This window comes from Phyllobates terribilis, unplaced genomic scaffold (assembly GCF_046119375.1).
Source record: "Phyllobates terribilis strain yellow unplaced genomic scaffold, ASM4611937v1 Scaffold_416__1_contigs__length_1633014, whole genome shotgun sequence".
NCBI lineage: Eukaryota > Metazoa > Chordata > Amphibia > Anura > Dendrobatidae > Phyllobates > Phyllobates terribilis.
The window spans coordinates 374426-400076 of NW_027363176.1; the positions used below are offsets into that span (position 1 = coordinate 374426).

Here is a 25651-nt window from a genome sequence, read left to right on the forward strand (position 1 = left end):
CACAGGTATATAAAGGCTCAGAGCCTATTATGACACGCGCAGCCAGCGTTCCATTGCCACATTCCATCTACTGCAGGCAGGATACCTGGCTGGCTGAATGTCGCTGAGAAGCTCACAGAGACCGCCATAAGCAACAGTTTAACAGAATGCCACAGACTAATCAACCAAACTTTTTGGGTTGGGTTCTCTTTTATAGTCTGCAGGCATTAAATGAAAGAAGTCAGTGTTCCAGCAGAAGGAGACAACGTTTCAGAAAAGGCATTGTAGCAAACCAAAAAAGAAATTTTAAGCGCAGCAGAGTAACCAGCGCACATACCTGTTAGCTCAGGTGAGTTTAAAAGGCTGCTGTTGATAACAAGGGCATTTGCTAAATAGATGGTGTGTGTGCAACAATATACTGAAAGGTCAATTATATTGTGCAGCTTATCTCACCACCTGTAGTTATTTAGGTGAAAGCTCCAAAATGCTTGCCTAATATGTCTGTTTATCCAAAAGGAAGTAAAAAGGGAGAGCTAGAAAGATAGCATTGCATCACATTACATGGCAATGCAATGCACAGTTGCTGAAGTTGAACCAAAATGAGCTTGTAATCTGGCTTCTGCAACTTTGAACATGAAAAATCCAATGAGGAGAAGAAAAGCAAAGCCAAAGAGTCCATCCCAAAATCCGACAAACAAGCAAAATGAACAAAAAACATTGAATTCAATTCTTTCTGATTTTAGAAACTGCATTAAAGAAGGGGTGCACCGGTCCTGGAGATACTGCAATACCAGGTCAATGCGTGGAGTGGACAGAGCAAGCTCTTTTTCCATCTCCCTGTTCTAAAAATCCATTTAATATATGGTCCCCAGATAGGGGACGTATCAGATATTAAACTGATAAGAACAGATACTACACTTGATCTTAGCCAAAAGGCCGAGAAGCGATAACCAGAATTGGTTTCAAACTACGGAGCCACCCAAGGATCCTGAAAAGTCCATTTGTGGAGATGAGCTCCTGGACTCCCGTTAAGAAGACATGTTGTCAACCTCTAGATCCCTTACATGCCTGCACTTTTCGGCTTGCTGCTGCTGCAATCCACGCGTTTTAGATCTGCATAACTCCACCTCTTTAAACACAGCACCTTCACCCCCTGCTGTTCCCACCCGCCTCAACACCGTTGGAAGGGAGGAGAACCAATTAAGGCGGGGGGTGGGGTGGAACGAGCAGCTGTCTACCCTTAGCAGGAGGGCTCCTGATTACATACCTCTCCTGCTGCTGCTGCTGCTGGCTGTCCAGCAGCAGACTGAAGGTGGCTGCTGCTGTGCACAGGTATATAAAGGCTCAGAGCCTATTATGACACGCGCAGCCAGCGTTCCATTGCCACATTCCATCTACTGCAGGCAGGATACCTGGCTGGCTAAATGTCGCTGAGAAGCTCACAGAGACCGCCATAAGCAACAGTTTAACAGAATGCCACAGACTAATCAACCAAACTTTTTGGGTTGGGTTCTCTTTCATAGTCTGCAGGCATTAAATGAAAGAAGTCAGTGTTCCAGCAGAAGGAGACAACGTTTCAGAAAAGGCATTGTAGCAAACCAAAAAAGAAATTTTAAGCGCAGCAGAGTAACCAGCGCACATACCTGTTAGCTCAGGTGAGTTTAAAAGGCTGCTGTTGATAACAAGGGCATTTGCTAAATAGATGGTGTGTGTGCAACAATATACTGAAAGGTCAATTATATTGTGCAGCTTATCTCACCACCTGTAGTTATTTAGGTGAAAGCTCCAAAATGCTTGCCTAATATGTCTGTTTATCCAAAAGGAAGTAAAAAGGGAGAGCTAGAAAGATAGCATTGCATCACATTACATGGCAATGCAATGCACAGTTGCTGAAGTTGAACCAAAATGAGCTTGTAATCTGGCTTCTGCAACTTTGAACATGAAAAATCCAATGAGGAGAAGAAAAGCAAAGCCAAAGAGTCCATCCCAAAATCCGACAAACAAGCAAAATGAACAAAAAACATTGAATTCAATTCTTTCTGATTTTAGAAACTGCATTAAAGAAGGGGTGCACCGGTCCTGGAGATACTGCAATACCAGGTCAATGCGTGGAGTGGACAGAGCAAGCTCTTTTTCCATCTCCCTGTTCTAAAAATCCATTTAATATATGGTCCCCAGATAGGGGACGTATCAGATATTAAACTGATAAGAACAGATACTACACTTGATCTTAGCCAAAAGGCCGAGAAGCGATAACCAGAATTGGTTTCAAACTACGGAGCCACCCAAGGATCCTGAAAAGTCCATTTGTGGAGATGAGCTCCTGGACTCCCGTTAAGAAGACATGTTGTCAACCTCTAGATCCCTTACATGCCTGCACTTTTCGGCTTGCTGCTGCTGCAATCCACGCGTTTTAGATCTGCATAACTCCACCTCTTTAAACACAGCACCTTCACCCCCTGCTGTTCCCACCCGCCTCAACACCGTTGGAAGGGAGGAGAACCAATTAAGGCGGGGGGTGGGGTGGAACGAGCAGCTGTCTACCCTTAGCAGGAGGGCTCCTGATTACATACCTCTCCTGCTGCTGCTGCTGCTGGCTGTCCAGCAGCAGACTGAAGGTGGCTGCTGCTGTGCACAGGTATATAAAGGCTCAGAGCCTATTATGACACGCGCAGCCAGCGTTCCATTGCCACATTCCATCTACTGCAGGCAGGATACCTGGCTGGCTGAATGTCGCTGAGAAGCTCACAGAGACCGCCATAAGCAACAGTTTAACAGAATGCCACAGACTAATCAACCAAACTTTTTGGGTTGGGTTCTCTTTTATAGTCTGCAGGCATTAAATGAAAGAAGTCAGTGTTCCAGCAGAAGGAGACAACGTTTCAGAAAAGGCATTGTAGCAAACCAAAAAATAAATTTTAAGCGCAGCAGAGTAACCAGCGCACATACCTGTTAGCTCAGGTGAGTTTAAAAGGCTGCTGTTGATAACAAGGGCATTTGCTAAATAGATGGTGTGTGTGCAACAATATACTGAAAGGTCAATTATATTGTGCAGCTTATCTCACCACCTGTAGTTATTTAGGTGAAAGCTCCAAAATGCTTGCCTAATATGTCTGTTTATCCAAAAGGAAGTAAAAAGGGAGAGCTAGAAAGATAGCATTGCATCACATTACATGGCAATGCAATGCACAGTTGCTGAAGTTGAACCAAAATGAGCTTGTAATCTGGCTTCTGCAACTTTGAACATGAAAAATCCAATGAGGAGAAGAAAAGCAAAGCCAAAGAGTCCATCCCAAAATCCAACAAACAAGCAAAATGAACAAAAAACATTGAATTCAATTCTTTCTGATTTTAGAAACTGCATTAAAGAAGGGGTGCACCGGTCCTGGAGATACTGCAATACCAGGTCAATGCGTGGAGTGGACAGAGCAAGCTCTTTTTCCATCTCCCTGTTCTAAAAATCCATTTAATATATGGTCCCCAGATAGGGGACGTATCAGATATTAAACTGATAAGAACAGATTTTTTGATTGAATATATCTTTTATTAGCACAAAAAATAAGTTAACAGACAGTGTACAGTGCCGCAGCCCAGTACACACAGAATTCTACATCATATTTACATAGCATGAGGATACGACGCACTAACTAGACACATCACACCCCTATGCTACACAAAACACTCAATCTGAAAGAAAAAGCATGTCAATCAATACAGTACGACGAACCGTGATAAGGGATGGGGATTGGGAAAAAGGGGATGGGGAGGGGAAAATCACAGGCCCGAAGCTTTATTGAAAGACAAGACACATAAGGGGAGAGGGGGAGGAGGGGTTTAGTCCTCGTCCTCGTCCTCCGGACCGTCCATGATGGAATAGTCTCTGAGCAGGCTGTGGATCAGCCTGCGGCAGTCCTGGATGGACATCCTCTCCCTCCTCAAGATGAGCCGGTTCCTGGCGACCCAAACAGATACTACACTTGATCTTAGCCAAAAGGCCGAGAAGCGATAACCAGAATTGGTTTCAAACTACGGAGCCACCCAAGGATCCTGAAAAGTCCATTTGTGGAGATGAGCTCCTGGACTCCCGTTAAGAAGACATGTTGTCAACCTCTAGATCCCTTACATGCCTGCACTTTTCGGCTTGCTGCTGCTGCAATCCACGCGTTTTAGATCTGCATAACTCCACCTCTTTAAACACAGCACCTTCACCCCCTGCTGTTCCCACCCGCCTCAACACCGTTGGAAGGGAGGAGAACCAATTAAGGCGGGGGGTGGGGTGAAACGAGCAGCTGTCTACCCTTAGCAGGAGGGCTCCTGATTACATACCTCTCCTGCTGCTGCTGCTGGCTGTCCAGCAGCAGACTAAAGGTGGCTGCTGCTGTGCACAGGTATATAAAGGCTCAGAGCCTATTATGACACGCGCAGCCAGCGTTCCATTGCCACATTCCATCTACTGCAGGCAGGATACCTGGCTGGCTGAATGTCGCTGAGAAGCTCACAGAGACCGCCATAAGCAACAGTTTAACAGAATGCCACAGACTAATCAACCAAACTTTTTGGGTTGGGTTCTCTTTTATAGTCTGCAGGCATTAAATGAAAGAAGTCAGTGTTCCAGCAGAAGGAGACAACGTTTCAGAAAAGGCATTGTAGCAAACCAAAAAAGAAATTTTAAGCGCAGCAGAGTAACCAGCGCACATACCTGTTAGCTCAGGTGAGTTTAAAAGGCTGCTGTTGATAACAAGGGCATTTGCTAAATAGATGGTGTGTGTGCAACAATATACTGAAAGGTCAATTATATTGTGCAGCTTATCTCACCACCTGTAGTTATTTAGGTGAAAGCTCCAAAATGCTTGCCTAATATGTCTGTTTATCCAAAAGGAAGTAAAAAGGGAGAGCTAGAAAGATAGCATTGCATCACATTACATGGCAATGCAATGCACAGTTGCTGAAGTTGAACCAAAATGAGCTTGTAATCTGGCTTCTGCAACTTTGAACATGAAAAATCCAATGAGGAGAAGAAAAGCAAAGCCAAAGAGTCCATCCCAAAATCCGACAAACAAGCAAAATGAACAAAAAACATTGAATTCAATTCTTTCTGATTTTAGAAACTGCATTAAAGAAGGGGTGCACCGGTCCTGGAGATACTGCAATACCAGGTCAATGCGTGGAGTGGACAGAGCAAGCTCTTTTTCCATCTCCCTGTTCTAAAAATCCATTTAATATATGGTCCCCAGATAGGGGACGTATCAGATATTAAACTGATAAGAACAGATACTACACTTGATCTTAGCCAAAAGGCCGAGAAGCGATAACCAGAATTGGTTTCAAACTACGGAGCCACCCAAGGATCCTGAAAAGTCCATTTGTGGAGATGAGCTCCTGGACTCCCGTTAAGAAGACATGTTGTCAACCTCTAGATCCCTTACATGCCTGCACTTTTCGGCTTGCTGCTGCTGCAATCCACGCGTTTTAGATCTGCATAACTCCACCTCTTTAAACACAGCACCTTCACCCCCTGCTGTTCCCACCCGCCTCAACACCGTTGGAAGGGAGGAGAACCAATTAAGGCGGGGGGTGGGGTGGAACGAGCAGCTGTCTACCCTTAGCAGGAGGGCTCCTGATTACATACCTCTCCTGCTGCTGCTGCTGCTGGCTGTCCAGCAGCAGACTGAAGGTGGCTGCTGCTGTGCACAGGTATATAAAGGCTCAGAGCCTATTATGACACGCGCAGCCAGCGTTCCATTGCCACATTCCATCTACTGCAGGCAGGATACCTGGCTGGCTGAATGTCGCTGAGAAGCTCACAGAGACCGCCATAAGCAACAGTTTAACAGAATGCCACAGACTAATCAACCAAACTTTTTGGGTTGGGTTCTCTTTTATAGTCTGCAGGCATTAAATGAAAGAAGTCAGTGTTCCAGCAGAAGGAGACAACGTTTCAGAAAAGGCATTGTAGCAAACCAAAAAAGAAATTTTAAGCGCAGCAGAGTAACCAGCGCACATACCTGTTAGCTCAGGTGAGTTTAAAAGGCTGCTGTTGATAACAAGGGCATTTGCTAAATAGATGGTGTGTGTGTGCAACAATATACTGAAAGGTCAATTATATTGTGCAGCTTATCTCACCACCTGTAGTTATTTAGGTGAAAGCTCCAAAATGCTTGCCTAATATGTCTGTTTATCCAAAAGGAAGTAAAAAGGGAGAGCTAGAAAGATAGCATTGCATCACATTACATGGCAATGCAATGCACAGTTGCTGAAGTTGAACCAAAATGAGCTTGTAATCTGGCTTCTGCAACTTTGAACATGAAAAATCCAATGAGGAGAAGAAAAGCAAAGCCAAAGAATCCATCCCAAAATCCGACAAACAAGCAAAATGAACAAAAAACATTGAATTCAATTCTTTCTGATTTTAGAAACTGCATTAAAGAAGGGGTGCACCGGTCCTGGAGATACTGCAATACCAGGTCAATGCGTGGAGTGGACAGAGCAAGCTCTTTTTCCATCTCCCTGTTCTAAAAATCCATTTAATATATGGTCCCCAGATAGGGGACGTATCAGATATTAAACTGATAAGAACAGATACTACACTTGATCTTAGCCAAAAGGCCGAGAAGCGATAACCAGAATTGGTTTCAAACTACGGAGCCACCCAAGGATCCTGAAAAGTCCATTTGTGGAGATGAGCTCCTGGACTCCCGTTAAGAAGACATGTTGTCAACCTCTAGATCCCTTACATGCCTGCACTTTTCGGCTTGCTGCTGCTGCAATCCACGCGTTTTAGATCTGCATAACTCCACCTCTTTAAACACAGCACCTTCACCCCCTGCTGTTCCCACCCGCCTCAACACCGTTGGAGGGGAGGAGAACCAATTAAGGCGGGGGGTGGGGTGGAACGAGCAGCTGTCTACCCTTAGCAGGAGGGCTCCTGATTACATACCTCTCCTGCTGCTGCTGCTGCTGGCTGTCCAGCAGCAGACTGAAGGTGGCTGCTGCTGTGCACAGGTATATAAAGGCTCAGAGCCTATTATGACACGCGCAGCCAGCGTTCCATTGCCACATTCCATCTACTGCAGGCAGGATACCTGGCTGGCTGAATGTCGCTGAGAAGCTCACAGAGACCGCCATAAGCAACAGTTTAACAGAATGCCACAGACTAATCAACCAAACTTTTTGGGTTGGGTTCTCTTTTATAGTCTGCAGGCATTAAATGAAAGAAGTCAGTGTTCCAGCAGAAGGAGACAACGTTTCAGAAAAGGCATTGTAGCAAACCAAAAAAGAAATTTTAAGCGCAGCAGAGTAACCAGCGCACATACCTGTTAGCTCAGGTGAGTTTAAAAGGCTGCTGTTGATAACAAGGGCATTTGCTAAATAGATGGTGTGTGTGCAACAATATACTGAAAGGTCAATTATATTGTGCAGCTTATCTCACCACCTGTAGTTATTTAGGTGAAAGCTCCAAAATGCTTGCCTAATATGTCTGTTTATCCAAAAGGAAGTAAAAAGGGAGAGCTAGAAAGATAGCATTGCATCACATTACATGGCAATGCAATGCACAGTTGCTGAAGTTGAACCAAAATGAGCTTGTAATCTGGCTTCTGCAACTTTGAACATGAAAAATCCAATGAGGAGAAGAAAAGCAAAGCCAAAGAGTCCATCCCAAAATCCGACAAACAAGCAAAATGAACAAAAAACATTGAATTCAATTCTTTCTGATTTTAGAAACTGCATTAAAGAAGGGGTGCACCGGTCCTGGAGATACTGCAATACCAGGTCAATGCGTGGTGTGGACAGAGCAAGCTCTTTTTCCATCTCCCTGTTCTAAAAATCCATTTAATATATGGTCCCCAGATAGGGGACGTATCAGATATTAAACTGATAAGAACAGATTTTTTTTTTTTTTTTATACCATTCAGTAAAATTTTTCAAGCAACAATCAATAGTATAAAAACTCATACTACGTTGCCCAGTCTTACATCATAATGGTACTTTCTTTATTTCATATTTATAACTTTATACTGAAACAGTTGTAATACCTTTTGAATGGACAAAAAACTATAAAACATACCATTATCATAAAAAAAGACAGATCACAACACTTAAACAAGGACTTACTGGTACTTTACCAGTGACCTCCATTTTTTTACTTTCCAAAAACCTTCTGAATCAGAGCCACCACCGCCACGGCTGTCCCATAAATAAACTATGTATAACCTTGACAAAACCATCCTAACACAATTATTAACTGAGATTATTTTCCTTTTAAATAAACACAAATTCCTAACGTCCCACAGACTTTCTATTACACATGCCATTATCAACCACAACAATCTCTCTTTCACCCGGCTACTTGCACCCATCCCAAACATTACCACTCTCCAATTTATAAAATTCACGCCCGCTAGTTCCTTGCATAAACCACCCACTCCCTTCCAAACACTCTGAGCATAATCACAATTCCAAACCAAATGCATAACAGTTTCACTCGCCCCACATCCATCCCTCGGACATACCTCTGTTCTAATCAGATCCCTCCTCTTCTGTACCTCTCTCACAGGCAAAATCTCATGCAAACTCATCCATACGATATCACGCTGCCTATTCGATATTCCTTTTATACTCAGGTTCCTCCATACACACAACGCTTCACTCGATCTCAAGCCCCTAATGTTACATTCAAACTCTCTAACACGCATCCTTCTCCTTACATTCCTTATCACTTTGAAATCACCCATAGGAACATCCAACAAATCATGCTTGACAACAAATTTTTCAACAAACTCATACCACACTGGACATTTAAACGAAACAGGCACTCTTGCATCCCTTCTCATCCATTTCAACCCAAACAACATCCATCCAGCCATATATTTAATCATAAAAGCCGTCTTGTTATCCCTACCTAACAGAACAACCACCGTTTTAATATAATTTAAACCAAGACAAAATTCAAAATTTGGGAAATCCATTCCCCCATGTTCACGTAACTTACACAAATATTCCCTTTTAAGTTTTTCCATCTTACTTCCCCAATAAAACGTAAAAATTAGCTTCTCAATCCGCCTAAAACCCCTATAAGGGGCTGGAAAAACCACTGACACAAAAAGTAACATAGGAAGAATCACTGACTTAATAATAAGGACTTTGCCTGACAATGTCAAGTCCCGTAACCTCCAAAAATTTAACTTCTGTTCAATCCTCTTACCGCATTCATCCCAACTCTCATTCCCTTTCAGATCTTTGTTAAACCACACCCCCAAAACCTTAATAGCACCTTCTTCACATATCACACCATCCATCCTAACACTCGAATCCCCGAAACACTTAAAGCTACACTTCCCCCAATTCACCCTAAAACCAGATGCACCACAAAAGAAATCTAAAAGCAACCTTGCTCGATTCATAGCAGCCATATTATCACTCACCACAACAACATCGTCCATATACCCCATTACCTTTACAGTCTTTCCACCACTCCCTGGGATCAGAAGACCATTCATCACTTTCTCTTTCCGAATCATGCACAACAGGGGCTCAATCACACTTATAAACAGGACAGGGGACAACGGACACCCCTGCCTGACCCCTGATTTTATGCACACCTTCTCACTCAAACATCCATTCACTAACACTTCACTCACCACACCATCATACAAACACCTTATGGCATTCACAAAAACACTAGGAAAACCCATCCTAACTAACACCTCAAACATAAACGCATGCGACACTCTATCAAAAGCTTTCTCAAAATCCACACAAAAAACCATACATTTCCCCTTCCTAAACATACAATCTCCAATTACGTCTCTCAACAACAAGAGGTTATCAGTCATACACCTACCTGGCACCGCGCACACTTGATCATCACCAACCACACTTCCAATCACCCCACGCATACGGTTAGCCAGAATTTTGCTAAAGACTTTATAATCTGCATTGAGTAATGTAATCGGCCTCCAATTACGCAAATTCTTTTTCTCACCCTTCTTATATAGTAAAACAACTACTCCTTCTTTCATGGAATTACAAAGTACACCATTCATCCACATATATTGACATACCTCCACAAAATCAACACCAATCACATCCCATGCTTTTACATAAAACTCCACAGGCAACCCATCTTTCCCAGGTGTTTTATTCTTTTTCGCACCATCCACCGCCTTTTTAACCTCATCAAAAACAATATCCTCACTCAAACACTCACGTTCCCCTGATTCAAGCTGACTCTCCAACATACCTAACACATGCTCTTTCAAACCCCCATCCACCCATTTAGACTCAAATAAACTACTATAGAAACTATGTACCTCATCCAACACTTCCCTTCCAACCACAGTCATACCATTATCATTTACAACCTCATCCAACTCATCTTTTTTACTGCACATTTTTTTAAAAAAGTACCTCGTACACTTCTCATCCATATCCAAATGCTCAACTCTCGTCCTAAAAATAATTTCCTTCCCACGCTTTTCCAAAACACGCTTCATCTCATCTCTCGCTCCTCTGAGTTGATCACTAACATCAATTCCTTTCATACTCATTTTATGTAACCACTCAATCCTCATATTTAAATCTTTAAATCTGCCTCTTTCAATTGCTGCTTTTTTATAACCCCACCTCCTAAAAAAATTCTTAATTTCCACTTTCACCCAATCCCACCATACAGTCACATCCACAAAATTATTTTTCCTAGACCTCCACCATTCATACTTACTTTCGAAGTCTCTCATAACCCTAACATCCTCTAACAACCTAACATTTAGCTTCCATACCCCAACACCATGCACCATTTTTTTATCACCTTCAAACATACCCCACAAACATTCATGGTCTGTGAAAGAAAAAACATGCTGTTTAAAAAATTTACACACCAAACCTCTATTTGTATACAGCATGCGGTCAATCCTGGACACTATTCCTCCCCTATCAGCTCTATATGTGGCCGGTGGTGGCTTACTCAAAAATTCCGCTGCATCTAAAAAAGAAAAATCAGATGTAATTTGATTAAGGACCTTACCCGTGACATCAATTTCCCCTTCAGAAACACAATTGAAATCACCAACTAATAATATTGGAATCCTTCCAGGCAAAAATAAACGTATTTTCTCTAATAGTGCTAACCTATCCCCTTTGTTAATTGGACAATACACGTTAACAATTTTCACCCTCCACCCTCTCCCCTTAACCACTGCCATTATACAACGACCTGGCTCCACCACCATATAATTTTCAAAACTTAAATCCCTATTCCCCAACAAAATCCCCACACCATCATTTTTGTTTGTCATTGAACCTGACCAAATGCTATGCCCATATACCCAGTCCTTTTCAGGAGGTGACTCTTCAATTCCGCACTCTTGCAGACAGTAAATATTTGCTCCAAGATTTTTTAGTTCTTCCAGTATAGCCAATCTTCTAGGCTTAGATTTTATAAGCCTTACATTTATTGACAGTACACTACAGCCCACGTTGGAGCCCATTTTTTAACCATATTCGGTAAAAAAGAACATACCCCCCACCGAAGAGTCAACCTTTCTCGTCTTGAAACTCGATTCCTGATGTTAAGCAGAGAATGCTGGCCCCCTCCTCCAAAAAAGACCTCCTAGGAGAGGCACTGTAGCTCTCGGGATAGCTCCTATCACTTAAGGGGCTGATGCTCCCAATACTGGCAGGTGAAAAATCTGGCCGGAACTTCTTTGCAGAAGACACATCAGAGTCCTCATCAGGGGGCCTCACCACAGCCCCGGTGAAGTCACCCTGGCCACCACCACCTTCATGAATTGCCTCTGAGCTTTCCAAAGCCAACACCGGCGTTGTGGAGAGTGAACCGCTCACTTCTCCCTCACCACTCATATCAAGCAGAATTGACATATCTGCAGGCTCTATCTCAACAGCGCTTCCACCAGCAGGATCGGGTGCTTGCTCCATCTCTTCCATGAAGTCCCTTACTGCCTCGATCGCCTCACCAATAGTGGCGGCAGTAGTAGGACGTGGGGACACGGCCTCTGCATATGACCTGGAACGATGGGGACAGTCCTTGAAAGCGTGTCCCTCCTCGCCACATGCATTACAAACCATGGAGTTAGTACACTCCATTGCCAGATGACCCTCTTTATTGCATTTCCCACAAAACTTCTCCACCGTGCAGTCCTCTTGGTAGTGTCCAAAGGATTTACACTTCCTGCAAAAACGCGGAGCACCAGGAAAAAACATATACCCTCTATCCCTCCCGATGGCAAAACTGAGGGGAGGGTAGTGGATACCCCCAGGTCCCTGGGGGTCCTCCTGGAACCGAACAAAAAACTTGTGTTTGCCAGTCCACAAGCCCACCTCATTCCTCACCTTGTGTGAGTAGGACACATAGCTGCAATGAAGGTTCAGGAATCTAGTAATGTCCTCCACATCCACAAGGGGGTTGTGCATAAACACAACAACTGGCACTTCCCCCTTAGTATACAATACCGTGAATGTAAGCCCATCAAGAGCCGGATGATCCAAGGCTTGCTGATCCTTTAGAGTCTTGAAAAGATTCTGGCAAGCTGCCATACGATCAAGGACTAAAACGTACCGGCCATTCTTTGGGAACTCCTGTAGGCAAATGATGTCTCCACGACCAACATTCAAAATCTTGAAGATGACGACTTCCACCAAGAACCGCAGGTTAAAGAAATTCCTCTTCGACTCCTCAATATCAATGCGAAAAGCATTTTTGACCCGAATATCATCGGTCCCGGCATAGCGAATCTTGACGCCCATTATCACCTCTCGTTTCCTCTGGACCCCCCCCAATAGCAGCAGGCAGCTTAAGCCACCTAAGTGGCGATGCTGCAAGGCCGAGGGGGAGACACTATAGGATCCTTCTGACCAGATACAAGATCTAAGCCAAAAGGCCGAGAAGCGATAACCAGAATTGGTTTCAAACTACGGAGCCACCCAAGGATCCTGAAAAGTCCATTTGTGGAGATGAGCTCCTGGACTCCCGTTAAGAAGACATGTTGTCAACCTCTAGATCCCTTACATGCCTGCACTTTTCGGCTTGCTGCTGCTGCAATCCACGCGTTTTAGATCTGCATAACTCCACCTCTTTAAACACAGCACCTTCACCCCCTGCTGTTCCCACCCGCCTCAACACCGTTGGAAGGGAGGAGAACCAATTAAGGCGGGGGGTGGGGTGGAACGAGCAGCTGTCTACCCTTAGCAGGAGGGCTCCTGATTACATACCTCTCCTGCTGCTGCTGCTGCTGGCTGTCCAGCAGCAGACTGAAGGTGGCTGCTGCTGTGCACAGGTATATAAAGGCTCAGAGCCTATTATGACACGCGCAGCCAGCGTTCCATTGCCACATTCCATCTACTGCAGGCAGGATACCTGGCTGGCTGAATGTCGCTGAGAAGCTCACAGAGACCGCCATAAGCAACAGTTTAACAGAATGCCACAGACTAATCAACCAAACTTTTTGGGTTGGGTTCTCTTTTATAGTCTGCAGGCATTAAATGAAAGAAGTCAGTGTTCCAGCAGAAGGAGACAACGTTTCAGAAAAGGCATTGTAGCAAACCAAAAAAGAAATTTTAAGTGCAGCAGAGTAACCAGCGCACATACCTGTTAGCTCAGGTGAGTTTAAAAGGCTGCTGTTGATAACAAGGGCATTTGCTAAATAGATGGTGTGTGTGCAACAATATACTGAAAGGTCAATTATATTGTGCAGCTTATCTCACCACCTGTAGTTATTTAGGTGAAAGCTCCAAAATGCTTGCCTAATATGTCTGTTTATCCAAAAGGAAGTAAAAAGGGAGAGCTAGAAAGATAGCATTGCATCACATTATATGGCAATGCAATGCACAGTTGCTGAAGTTGAACCAAAATGAGCTTGTAATCTGGCTTCTGCAACTTTGAACATGAAAAATCCAATGAGGAGAAGAAAAGCAAAGCCAAAGAGTCCATCCCAAAATCCGACAAACAAGCAAAATGAACAAAAAACATTGAATTCAATTCTTTCTGATTTTAGAAACTGCATTAAAGAAGGGGTGCACCGGTCCTGGAGATACTGCAATACCAGGTCAATGCGTGGAGTGGACAGAGCAAACTCTTTTTCCATCTCCCTGTTCTAAAAATCCATTTAATATATGGTCCCCAGATAGGGGACGTATCAGATATTAAACTGATAAGAACAGATACTACACTTGATCTTAGCCAAAAGGCCGAGAAGCGATAACCAGAATTGGTTTCAAACTACGGAGCCACCCAAGGATCCTGAAAAGTCCATTTGTGGAGATGAGCTCCTGGACTCCCGTTAAGAAGACATGTTGTCAACCTCTAGATCCCTTACATGCCTGCACTTTTCGGCTTGCTGCTGCTGCAATCCACGCGTTTTAGATCTGCATAACTCCACCTCTTTAAACACAGCACCTTCACCCCCTGCTGTTCCCACCCGCCTCAACACCGTTGGAAGGGAGGAGAACCAATTAAGGCGGGGGGTGGGGTGGAACGAGCAGCTGTCTACCCTTAGCAGGAGGGCTCCTGATTACATACCTCTCCTGCTGCTGCTGCTGCTGGCTGTCCAGCAGCAGACTGAAGGTGGCTGCTGCTGTGCACAGGTATATAAAGGCTCAGAGCCTATTATGACACGCGCAGCCAGCGTTCCATTGCCACATTCCATCTACTGCAGGCAGGATACCTGGCTGGCTGAATGTCGCTGAGAAGCTCACAGAGACCGCCATAAGCAACAGTTTAACAGAATGCCACAGACTAATCAACCAAACTTTTTGGGTTGGGTTCTCTTTTATAGTCTGCAGGCATTAAATGAAAGAAGTCAGTGTTCCAGCAGAAGGAGACAACGTTTCAGAAAAGGCATTGTAGCAAACCAAAAAAGAAATTTTAAGCGCAGCAGAGTAACCAGCGCACATACCTGTTAGCTCAGGTGAGTTTAAAAGGCTGCTGTTGATAACAAGGGCATTTGCTAAATAGATGGTGTGTGTGCAACAATATACTGAAAGGTCAATTATATTGTGCAGCTTATCTCACCACCTGTAGTTATTTAGGTGAAAGCTCCAAAATGCTTGCCTAATATGTCTGTTTATCCAAAAGGAAGTAAAAAGGGAGAGCTAGAAAGATAGCATTGCATCACATTACATGGCAATGCAATGCACAGTTGCTGAAGTTGAACCAAAATGAGCTTGTAATCTGGCTTCTGCAACTTTGAACATGAAAAATCCAATGAGGAGAAGAAAAGCAAAGCCAAAGAGTCCATCCCAAAATCCGACAAACAAGCAAAATGAACAAAAAACATTGAATTCAATTCTTTCTGATTTTAGAAACTGCATTAAAGAAGGGGTGCACCGGTCCTGGAGATACTGCAATACCAGGTCAATGCGTGGAGTGGACAGAGCAAGCTCTTTTTCCATCTCCCTGTTCTAAAAATCCATTTAATATATGGTCCCCAGATAGGGGACGTATCAGATATTAAACTGATAAGAACAGATACTACACTTGATCTTAGCCAAAAGGCCGAGAAGCGATAACCAGAATTGGTTTCAAACTACGGAGCCACCCAAGGATCCTGAAAAGTCCATTTGTGGAGATGAGCTCCTGGACTCCCGTTAAGAAGACATGTTGTCAACCTCTAGATCCCTTACATGCCTGCACTTTTCGGCTTGCTGCTGCTGCAATCCACGCGTTTTAGATCTGCATAACTCCACCTCTTTAAACACAGCACCTTCACCCCCTGCTGTTCCCACCCGCCTCAACACCGTTGGAAGGGAGGAGAACCAATTAAGGCGGGGGGTGGGGTGGAACGAGCAGCTGTCTACCCTTAGCAGGAGGGCTCCTGATTACATACCTCTCCTGCTGCTGCTGCTGCTGGCTGTCCAGCAGCAGACTGAAGGTGGCTGCTGCTGTGCACAGGTATATAAAGGCTCAGAGCCTATTATGACACGTGCAGCCAGCGTTCCATTGCCACATTCCATCTACTGCAGGCAGGATACCTGGCTGGCTGAATGTCGCTGAGAAGCTCACAGAGACCGCCATAAGCAACAGTTTAACAGAATGCCACAGACTAATCAACCAAACTTTTTGGGTTGGGTTCTCTTTTATAGTCTGCAGGCATTAAATGAAAGAAGTCAGTGTTCCAGCAGAAGGAGACAACGTTTCAGAAAAGGCATTGTAGCAAACCAAAAAAGAAATTTTAAGCGCAGCAGAGTAACCAGCGCACATACCTGTTAGCTCAGGTGAGTTTAAAAGGCTGCTGTTGATAACAAGGGCATTTGCTAAATAGATGGTGTGTGTGCAACAATATACTGAAAGGTCAATTATATTGTGCAGCTTATCTCACCACCTGTAGTTATTTAGGTGAAAGCTCCAAAATGCTTGCCTAATATGTCTGTTTATCCAAAAGGAAGTAAAAAGGGAGAGCTAGAAAGATAGCATTGCATCACATTACATGGCAATGCAATGCACAGTTGCTGAAGTTGAACCAAAATGAGCTTGTAATCTGGCTTCTGCAACTTTGAACATGAAAAATCCAATGAGGAGAAGAAAAGCAAAGCCAAAGAGTCCATCCCAAAATCCGACAAACAAGCAAAATGAACAAAAAACATTGAATTCAATTCTTTCTGATTTTAGAAACTGCATTAAAGAAGGGGTGCACCGGTCCTGGAGATACTGCAATACCAGGTCAATGCGTGGAGTGGACAGAGCAAGCTCTTTTTCCATCTCCCTGTTCTAAAAATCCATTTAATATATGGTCCCCAGATAGGGGACGTATCAGATATTAAACTGATAAGAACAGATACTACACTTGATCTTAGCCAAAAGGCCGAGAAGCGATAACCAGAATTGGTTTCAAACTACGGAGCCACCCAAGGATCCTGAAAAGTCCATTTGTGGAGATGAGCTCCTGGACTCCCGTTAAGAAGACATGTTGTCAACCTCTAGATCCCTTACATGCCTGCACTTTTCGGCTTGCTGCTGCTGCAATCCACGCGTTTTAGATCTGCATAACTCCACCTCTTTAAACACAGCACCTTCACCCCCTGCTGTTCCCACCCGCCTCAACACCGTTGGAAGGGAGGAGAACCAATTAAGGCGGGGGGTGGGGTGGAACGAGCAGCTGTCTACCCTTAGCAGGAGGGCTCCTGATTACATACCTCTCCTGCTGCTGCTGCTGCTGGCTGTCCAGCAGCAGACTGAAGGTGGCTGCTGCTGTGCACAGGTATATAAAGGCTCAGAGCCTATTATGACACGCGCAGCCAGCGTTCCATTGCCACATTCCATCTACTGCAGGCAGGATACCTGGCTGGTTGAATGTCGCTGAGAAGCTCACAGAGACCGCCATAAGCAACAGTTTAACAGAATGCCACAGACTAATCAACCAAACTTTTTGGGTTGGGTTCTCTTTTATAGTCTGCAGGCATTAAATGAAAGAAGTCAGTGTTCCAGCAGAAGGAGACAACGTTTCAGAAAAGGCATTGTAGCAAACCAAAAAAGAAATTTTAAGCGCAGCAGAGTAACCAGCGCACATACCTGTTAGCTCAGGTGAGTTTAAAAGGCTGCTGTTGATAACAAGGGCTTTTGCTAAATAGATGGTGTGTGTGCAACAATATACTGAAAGGTCAATTATATTGTGCAGCTTATCTCACCACCTGTAGTTATTTAGGTGAAAGCTCCAAAATGCTTGCCTAATATGTCTGTTTATCCAAAAGGAAGTAAAAAGGGAGAGCTAGAAAGATAGCATTGCATCACATTACATGGCAATGCAATGCACAGTTGCTGAAGTTGAACCAAAATGAGCTTGTAATCTGGCTTCTGCAACTTTGAACATGAAAAATCCAATGAGGAGAAGAAAAGCAAAGCCAAAGAGTCCATCCCAAAATCCGACAAACAAGCAAAATGAACAAAAAACATTGAATTCAATTCTTTCTGATTTTAGAAACTGCATTAAAGAAGGGGTGCACCGGTCCTGGAGATACTGCAATACCAGGTCAATGCGTGGAGTGGACAGAGCAAGCTCTTTTTCCATCTCCCTGTTCTAAAAATCCATTTAATATATGGTCCCCAGATAGGGGACGTATCAGATATTAAACTGATAAGAACAGATTTTTTTTTTTTTTTTTTTCTTTTTTTTTTTTTTTTCTTTTTAACCAAATCAGATAGGCCGGAGCATAAGCTCAATCAAATTGACTTACAAAAGCCTTTCATTGACACTTAGCCTTTCATCACACTTGGTATATAATCAAAAATAAAACCAAACCTTATCATCAGGTACATTATACACTACTAATTAAACTTTACCAAAAACCTCCACTTTTTAAACTTCCAGATCCCTTCAGCATCTATAATACTTCCACGTTCCTGATCCCAGAGGTATATTACATACATACGTGACAGAATCAATCTCAAACATTCATTAAATGACATTTTCTTCCTTTTAAAAACTAACAAATTCCTCGCATCCCACAAACTTTCAATTACACACACCACCAACAACCATAAAATCCTATCCTTAATTCTACTACATGCACCCATCCCAAACATAGCAAGTTTCCAATTAACATACTTTACACCCACCAATTCCTTGCAAAGTCCCCCTATACCCTTCCATACATCATATGCAAAATCACAATCCCATACCATATGTCTAACATGCTCTCTCAAACCACATCCATCCCTCGGGCATACCTCAGATTTAACTAAATCCCTCTTCTTTTGCACATCTCTAACAGGCAAAATGTCATGCAATATCATCCAAGCGATATCTCTCTGTCTGTTAGTCACACCATCTATACTTAATTTTCTCCACATCTCGGTTACTTCCTCCCCTCTCAACCCATTGATATTACATACCACCTCACGCTCACGCACCATCCTAATGACTTTCTTCTTTTGCCTAAAATCACTCATGTTAACGGACAACAAATCATACTTCCTTACAAATTTCTCAACACAACCATACCATACAGGACACTTAAAAGCAACAGGCACTCTAGCATCCCTTTTGACCCACTTTAAGCCATAAAGCATCCATCCAGCCGAATACTTCATCATATAAGCACACTTATTACTTTTCCCTAGAACCACCACCACCATTTTCACGTAACTAATCCCTAAAAAGAAATCAATATTTGGAAAATCCAAACCACCATTTACACATAACTTATAGACATATTCCCGTTTCAATTTCTCCATGCGACTTCCCCAAAGAAAATTAAAGATGAATTTCTCAGTTTTCCTAATTTTCTTAAAAGCAGCAGGATATACATTCGCAACAAACAACAAAATAGGCAAAATAACCGCCTTAATAATCAGAACTTTCCCAGTCAGAGTTAATTCTCTCATTCGCCAAAAATTCAACTTGCGCACCACTCTCACCCCACAATCTTCCCAACTCTCATTTCCTTTCAAATCATCATTAAACTTAATCCCAAGCACCTTTATTGCACCATCCTCACACCTCACACCATTCATCCATACATTCCTCTCACCAAAACATTTAAAGGAACTCTTAGTCCAATTGACCTTAAAAGCTGAGACACTACAAAACAAACTTAATATCAACCTTGCCCTACTCATCGCAGCCATATTCCCACTCACAATCACTACATCATCCATGTAACCTAGAATTCTCACATCCTTTCCATTACTCCCAGGAATCATCACACCTCTCATAACCTTATCCTTCCTAACCATACACATCAACACTTCAATCACACTAATAAACAAAAAAGGGGACATAGGGCACCCCTGACGCACTCCTGATTTAATTCTCACTTTCTCACTCAACCACCCATTCACCAAAAATTCACTTGAAACATTACAATACAAACTCCTAACACAGTTTACAAAATTCCTGGAATAACCCATCTTAGACAAAACCTTAAACATAAAGCTATGTGACACACGGTCAAAAGCTTTTTCAAAATCAACCGAAAACAACAAACATTTCTGCTTACGACTCATACAATCCCCAATCACATCACGCAACAACACCAAATTTTCAGTCATACTTCTCCCAGGCACTGCACACACTTGATCTTCATCCACCACACCGCCAATCACTTCCCGCATCCGGCTAGCCAACAATTTACTAAACACCTTATAGTCTGCATTCAAAAGGGTGATTGGCCTCCAATTCCCCAAATCCTTTTTATCACCTTTCTTATGAACCAAAACCACCACCCCATCTCTCATAGATTCACTCAACATATTCTCCGTGAACATATACTGGCACACCTCCAATAAGTCATTTCCCATCGTGTCCCATTCCTTAACATATAACTCCACGGGCAGTCCATCCTTCCCAGGTGTTTTATTCTTACTCGCAGACATCACCACTTTTTTAACTTCATCCAACACAATTACATCATCCAATATTTCACGTTCATCCTCACCCAAACAACCTTCTAATCACCCCAAAGCATCAGTCAACATCCTATCATCAACCCATTTTTCCCCATACAACTCCTTATAAAACAACACCACCTCCTGCATCACATCCTTCCCACTCACACACACCCCATCACCATTCACCACCTCATCCATATCTACTTTCTTCCCAAAAACTTTTTTGAAAAAAAACCTTGTGCATTTCTCATTTTTCTCCAAATGTTCAATCTTAGAACGGTAAATAATTTCTTTCCCTTTACCCTCAATATATTTCTTAATCTCTTCTTTCACTTGACACATCAAAACATCCACATCCACTCCAATCATCCTTAACTTCCTCAGCCACTCCAGTCTAGAGCTTAAATCATTAAATTTTACTCTATTCATTGCTGCTTTCCTCCTGCCCCTTTTTCTAAAGAAAAAACCAATCTCACTCTTCATCCAGTCCCACCACTCAAGCACATTCCTGAAATCACTTTTTTTATCCCTCCACCTAACATACATTCGCCTAAAATCACACATGATCCTATTATCTTCCAGCAAACGCACATTAAGTTTCCACACGCCACCACCATATACAAAGGAAATCTTACCTTCTAGACGTGCCCTCAAACACACATGGTCAGAGAAGGGAACATCTTCCTGCTGGAAATTCCTACAAATAACATTTTGTGAAGAAAAGAAGATACGGTCTATTCTAGACTCTATGCCTCCCCTGTCGGCCTTATAGGTCGCAGGAGGTGGATTACCTAAAAAAACTTCCGCAGCATCCTGTAAGGAAAAATCCGCCACAAGACTCTTGAGTCTTTTACCTGTAACATCCATCTTATCCCCCTCCGTCACACAATTGAAATCTCCAACAAAAATTATTGGCATTTTGCCAGATAAAAAAAAACATAATTTCTCGAAAATTTCCAGCCTCTCCCCTTTATCTATTGGTGCATACATATTTACCACCCTAACCCTCCACCCCCTACAATTTAACTCACATATTACACACCTCCCCGCCTCCACCACCATGTAACTTTCTATCTTAACACTATAACCCTTCACCAAAACACCTACCCCACAATTTTTATTACATACAGAACCAGACCACACACTTTGACCTAAAGGCCATGCATTTTCACTTAAGGGATCGGAGATCCCACACTCCTGGACACAGTATACGTCCGCATCCAAGTTGCTCAAGTAGTCCAAAATTGCCACTTTTCTCGACTCAGATTTAATCAGCCGAACATTTAGCGACAAGATGCTGAGAGCAACTTGGGCACCCATCTATTAATTTGATGTGGCAGGTCACGACAACATGCCCACCTGTACATCATCCTAACCCTTCTGGGGGTAGGACGCTGGACGTGCAGATATCGTAGTTTGTGCCTTCCCCCAAAAAAGACACATCTTGGGGATCGGATGCAGTAGGGTACACCCGGGCTGGACTCACACTGCAATCACTTAAAGGGGAAAAGGATGGTTCAGTTTTCTTCTTTTTCTTCACTGAAGCGCCTCCATCTTCATCTGAACTATAATCCCGCCGCTGGGGGTCAAAGTCCCCCTGACCTCCCTCCTCCTCAAGGTCAGAAACGACATCGCTCCAGGCCACATGCGGTGTTCTGGTCAGATCAGACTCCTCTTCCCCCTGCAATGTAACCATCATGTCTGGAATTTCAGCCTCCAGATCCTCCACCGGGGCCACTTCCATGCCTATACGATCATCAGTTATCGTCTCAGACTCACTGACATCTGAAGCCACAGACGCGGCCCTCTGCACCGGTGGCTCAGGTGCCAGCTCCATATTTCCTCTTACATTCACACGAACCAGTTCTGGAAAAGCAACCCGAGCCTCCTCCTCATCCAGGAAAGCCAGAGTAGATATCGGAGCAGTCGGAGTTGGAGCAGTCGGAGTTGTAGCTGTGGGTGCAGGAAATTCATTTCTTCTCCTTCCCCTTCCCGCTGCCCCCGCATATGAACCAGGATGGAATATACAGTCTCTGAAGGCATGCCCCTTCTCTCCACAGAGGTTACAGACTATTTCATTTTTGCAATTATTGGAAGAATGACCCACCTCATTGCACTTCCTGCAAATAATCTGTCTGATGTCGCATGCTTCCTGAGTATGGCCATACCTCCTACAATGACGACAAAACCTGGGCGCATTGGGGAAGAACAGGTAACCCCGCTCACTCCCAATGGAAAAATTTGATGGAGGATAATGTATACCCCCTGGTTCATCAGGACTTTCCCGGAACTTGACCATGAAACGATATTTACCGGTCCATAGTTCCTCCTCATTCATGACTTTTACTGCCACCTTGGTAATATAGCAGTGCCTATTTAGAAAGGCATAAATCAAAGCCAAGTCCACATGTGGGTTGTACATGAAAACAGTCAGAGGTACCTCTTTGGAGCAATACAAGATGACAAAAGTCAGCCCATCCAAATATTGATTGTCCAGATTCTTTTTCAAACAATCATAGAAATTGTTGCAAACAGCCATAGAAGTAAATACAAGATTATACTTGCTTTTGAATTGCTGGAGGCACAAGATTTCTTCCTTCTTCACTTCAAGGAGTCCAAACAAAATCTCCTTCACCACGAAGCTGAGGGTAAAGATTCCTTCTTTGCCTTCTTCCACATCAATCTGGATTCCAAACTTCACTCGAGCCTCACCGGGCCCAGCGTATCGAATGCGTCCCATTATCGCTAGTCGTGTCTACTGGCCAACTCCTTATAGCAGCAAGTGGCTTAAGCCATAAAATGGCGATGCCACAGGGCCAAGAGTTAACGCACAGACAGCCAAATGACTAGACCCATTACAGATCTGAGCCAAAAGGCCGAGAAGCGATAACCAGAATTGGTTTCAAACTACGGAGCCACCCAAGGATCCTGAAAAGTCCATTTGTGGAGATGAGCTCCTGGACTCCCGTTAAGAAGACATGTTGTCAACCTCTAGATCCCTTACATGCCTGCACTTTTCGGCTTGCTGCTGCTGCAATCCACGCGTTTTAGACCTGCATAACTCCACCTCTTTAAACACAGCACCTTCACCCCCTGCTGTTCCCACCCGCCTCAACACCGTTGGAAGGGAGGAGAACCAATTAAGGCGGGGGGTGGGGTGGAACGAGCAGCTGTCTACCCTTAGCAGGAGGGCTCCTGATTACATACCTCTCCTGCTGCTGCTGCTGCTGGCTGTCCAGCAGCAGACTGAAGGTGGCTGCTGCTGTGCACAGGTATATAAAGGCTCAGAGCCTATTATGACACGCGCAGCCAGCGTTCCATTGCCACATTCCATCTACTGCAGGCAGGATACCTGGCTGGCTGAATGTCGCTGAGAAGCTCACAGAGACCGCCATAAGCAACAGTTTAACAGAATGCCATAGACTAATCAACCAAACTTTTTGGGTTGGGTTCTCTTTTATAGTCTGCAGGCATTAAATGAAAGAAGTCAGTGTTCCAGCAGAAGGAGACAACGTTTCAGAAAAGGCATTGTAGCAAACCAAAAAAGAAATTTTAAGCGCAGCAGAGTAACCAGCGCACATACCTGTTAGCTCAGGTGAGTTTAAAAGGCTGCTGTTGATAACAAGGGCATTTGCTAAATAGATGGTGTGTGTGCAACAATATACTGAAAGGTCAATTATATTGTGCAGCTTATCTCACCACCTGTAGTTATTTAGGTGAAAGCTCCAAAATGCTTGCCTAATATGTCTGTTTATCCAAAAGGAAGTAAAAAGGGAGAGCTAGAAAGATAGCATTGCATCACATTACATGGCAATGCAATGCACAGTTGCTGAAGTTGAACCAAAATGAGCTTGTAATCTGGCTTCTGCAACTTTGAACATGAAAAATCCAATGAGGAGAAGAAAAGCAAAGCCAAAGAGTCCATCCCAAAATCCGACAAACAAGCAAAATGAACAAAAAACATTGAATTCAATTCTTTCTGATTTTAGAAACTGCATTAAAGAAGGGGTGCACCGGTCCTGGAGATACTGCAATACCAGGTCAATGCGTGGAGTGGACAGAGCAAGCTCTTTTTCCATCTCCCTGTTCTAAAAATCCATTTAATATATGGTCCCCAGATAGGGGACGTATCAGATATTAAACTGATAAGAACAGATTTTTTGATTGAATATATCTTTTATTAGCACAAAAAATAAGTTAACAGACAGTGTACAGTGCCGCAGCCCAGTACACACAGAATTCTACATCATATTTACATAGCATGAGGATACGACGCACTAACTAGACACATCACACCCCTATGCAACACAAAACACTCAATCTGAAAGAAAAAGCATGTCAATCAATACAGTACGACGAACCGTGATAAGGGATGGGGATTGGGAAAAAGGGGATGGGGAGGGGAAAATCACAGGCCCGAAGCTTTATTGAAAGACAAGACACATAAGGGGAGAGGGGGAGGAGGGGTTTAGTCCTCGTCCTCGTCCTCCGGACCGTCCATGATGGAATAGTCTCTGAGCAGGCTGTGGATCAGCCTGCGGCAGTCCTGGATGGACATCCTCTCCCTCCTCAAGATGAGCCGGTTCCTGGCGACCCAAACGGCATCCTTGAAGCAGTTCATAAGGCGCCAAGCCTCCTGGATGGCTCCGACGGTATGAACCCCAGGGAAGAGTCCGTAAAGCACAGAATGGTGCGATAGGCTCGCCCTGGGGACAGAGTTCCTCAGGTCGTCCTCAAGTGCAGTCAATAGGCGCTGTGCAAATCCGCAGTCCCAAAAAGTGTGCAAAGATGTTTCCTCCACGAAGGGGCACCTTGGGCAGTACCGGGTCTTGCACAGGTTCCGGGCATGCATGAATGACCGGACGGGCAGTCCGCCCTGAATCGCCATCCACGACAAGTCCTTGTGCCCGTTGGTCAGCCTGTCAGACGACACATTTGTCCACACAGTCTCCAGCGTGTCCTGGTGAAGTCCTGTGATGTTCTCCACGTCATCCTTGGCTCTGATTAGCTTGTGGATAGTTTTGGGCTTCCAAAAGTCGGGCTTGAGTCCCTCCAGTTGATGCTCCCCCACAAATCGAACGACGTCTCCGTAGAACCATGGCGTCGTCCAGTTGTAGGGGAAGGAGCTGTCCCACTTGTCCCAGCCGAGTCGCCTCCAAAGAGGAAGCAGGAAGAAGCGAGACATGGACCTGCCCGCGGAGCCATTCTTGACTTGCAAAGTCCGGCGGACACAATCACACACAAAAGAGGATCGCAGGAGGGTGGGGATATCTGGAACGCCCTTCCCACCCTTGCGAGGCTCCTTGTACATGACGGCCCGCCTGACTCTGTCCA

General features: G+C 44.0%; 10 non-coding genes and 2 pseudogenes across 10 annotated transcripts; all 12 read right to left on the reverse strand.

Annotated features, from left to right (window-relative positions):
• Window positions 1–736: 736 nt before the first annotated feature.
• LOC141227419 (U2 spliceosomal RNA) lies at window positions 737–927 on the reverse strand. Its single transcript, XR_012294414.1, has one exon. It is a non-coding gene; the product is annotated as a U2 spliceosomal RNA (small nuclear RNA).
• A 1115-nt stretch (window positions 928–2042) lies between these two features.
• Window positions 2043–2233, reverse strand: LOC141227421 (U2 spliceosomal RNA). The gene has a single exon (XR_012294416.1). It is a non-coding gene; the product is annotated as a U2 spliceosomal RNA (small nuclear RNA).
• A 1115-nt stretch (window positions 2234–3348) lies between these two features.
• Window positions 3349–3541, reverse strand: LOC141227126 (U2 spliceosomal RNA). The gene has a single exon (XR_012294233.1). It is a non-coding gene; the product is annotated as a U2 spliceosomal RNA (small nuclear RNA).
• A 306-nt stretch (window positions 3542–3847) lies between these two features.
• Window positions 3848–3986, reverse strand: LOC141227318 (U2 spliceosomal RNA; annotated as a pseudogene).
• Window positions 3987–5098: 1112 nt separating this feature from the next.
• Window positions 5099–5289, reverse strand: LOC141227422 (U2 spliceosomal RNA). The gene has a single exon (XR_012294417.1). It is a non-coding gene; the product is annotated as a U2 spliceosomal RNA (small nuclear RNA).
• Window positions 5290–6406: 1117 nt separating this feature from the next.
• LOC141227424 (U2 spliceosomal RNA) lies at window positions 6407–6597 on the reverse strand. Its single transcript, XR_012294418.1, has one exon. It is a non-coding gene; the product is annotated as a U2 spliceosomal RNA (small nuclear RNA).
• Window positions 6598–7712: 1115 nt separating this feature from the next.
• On the reverse strand, window positions 7713–7902 carry LOC141227237 (U2 spliceosomal RNA). Its single transcript, XR_012294325.1, has one exon. It is a non-coding gene; the product is annotated as a U2 spliceosomal RNA (small nuclear RNA).
• A 6100-nt stretch (window positions 7903–14002) lies between these two features.
• Window positions 14003–14193, reverse strand: LOC141227025 (U2 spliceosomal RNA). Its single transcript, XR_012294137.1, has one exon. It is a non-coding gene; the product is annotated as a U2 spliceosomal RNA (small nuclear RNA).
• Window positions 14194–15308: 1115 nt separating this feature from the next.
• On the reverse strand, window positions 15309–15499 carry LOC141227425 (U2 spliceosomal RNA). The gene has a single exon (XR_012294419.1). It is a non-coding gene; the product is annotated as a U2 spliceosomal RNA (small nuclear RNA).
• Window positions 15500–16614: 1115 nt separating this feature from the next.
• LOC141227426 (U2 spliceosomal RNA) lies at window positions 16615–16805 on the reverse strand. The gene has a single exon (XR_012294420.1). It is a non-coding gene; the product is annotated as a U2 spliceosomal RNA (small nuclear RNA).
• Window positions 16806–17920: 1115 nt separating this feature from the next.
• Window positions 17921–18128, reverse strand: LOC141227253 (U2 spliceosomal RNA; annotated as a pseudogene).
• Window positions 18129–24320: 6192 nt separating this feature from the next.
• Window positions 24321–24513, reverse strand: LOC141227128 (U2 spliceosomal RNA). The gene has a single exon (XR_012294235.1). It is a non-coding gene; the product is annotated as a U2 spliceosomal RNA (small nuclear RNA).
• Between the last annotated feature and the right edge of the window lie 1138 nt (window positions 24514–25651).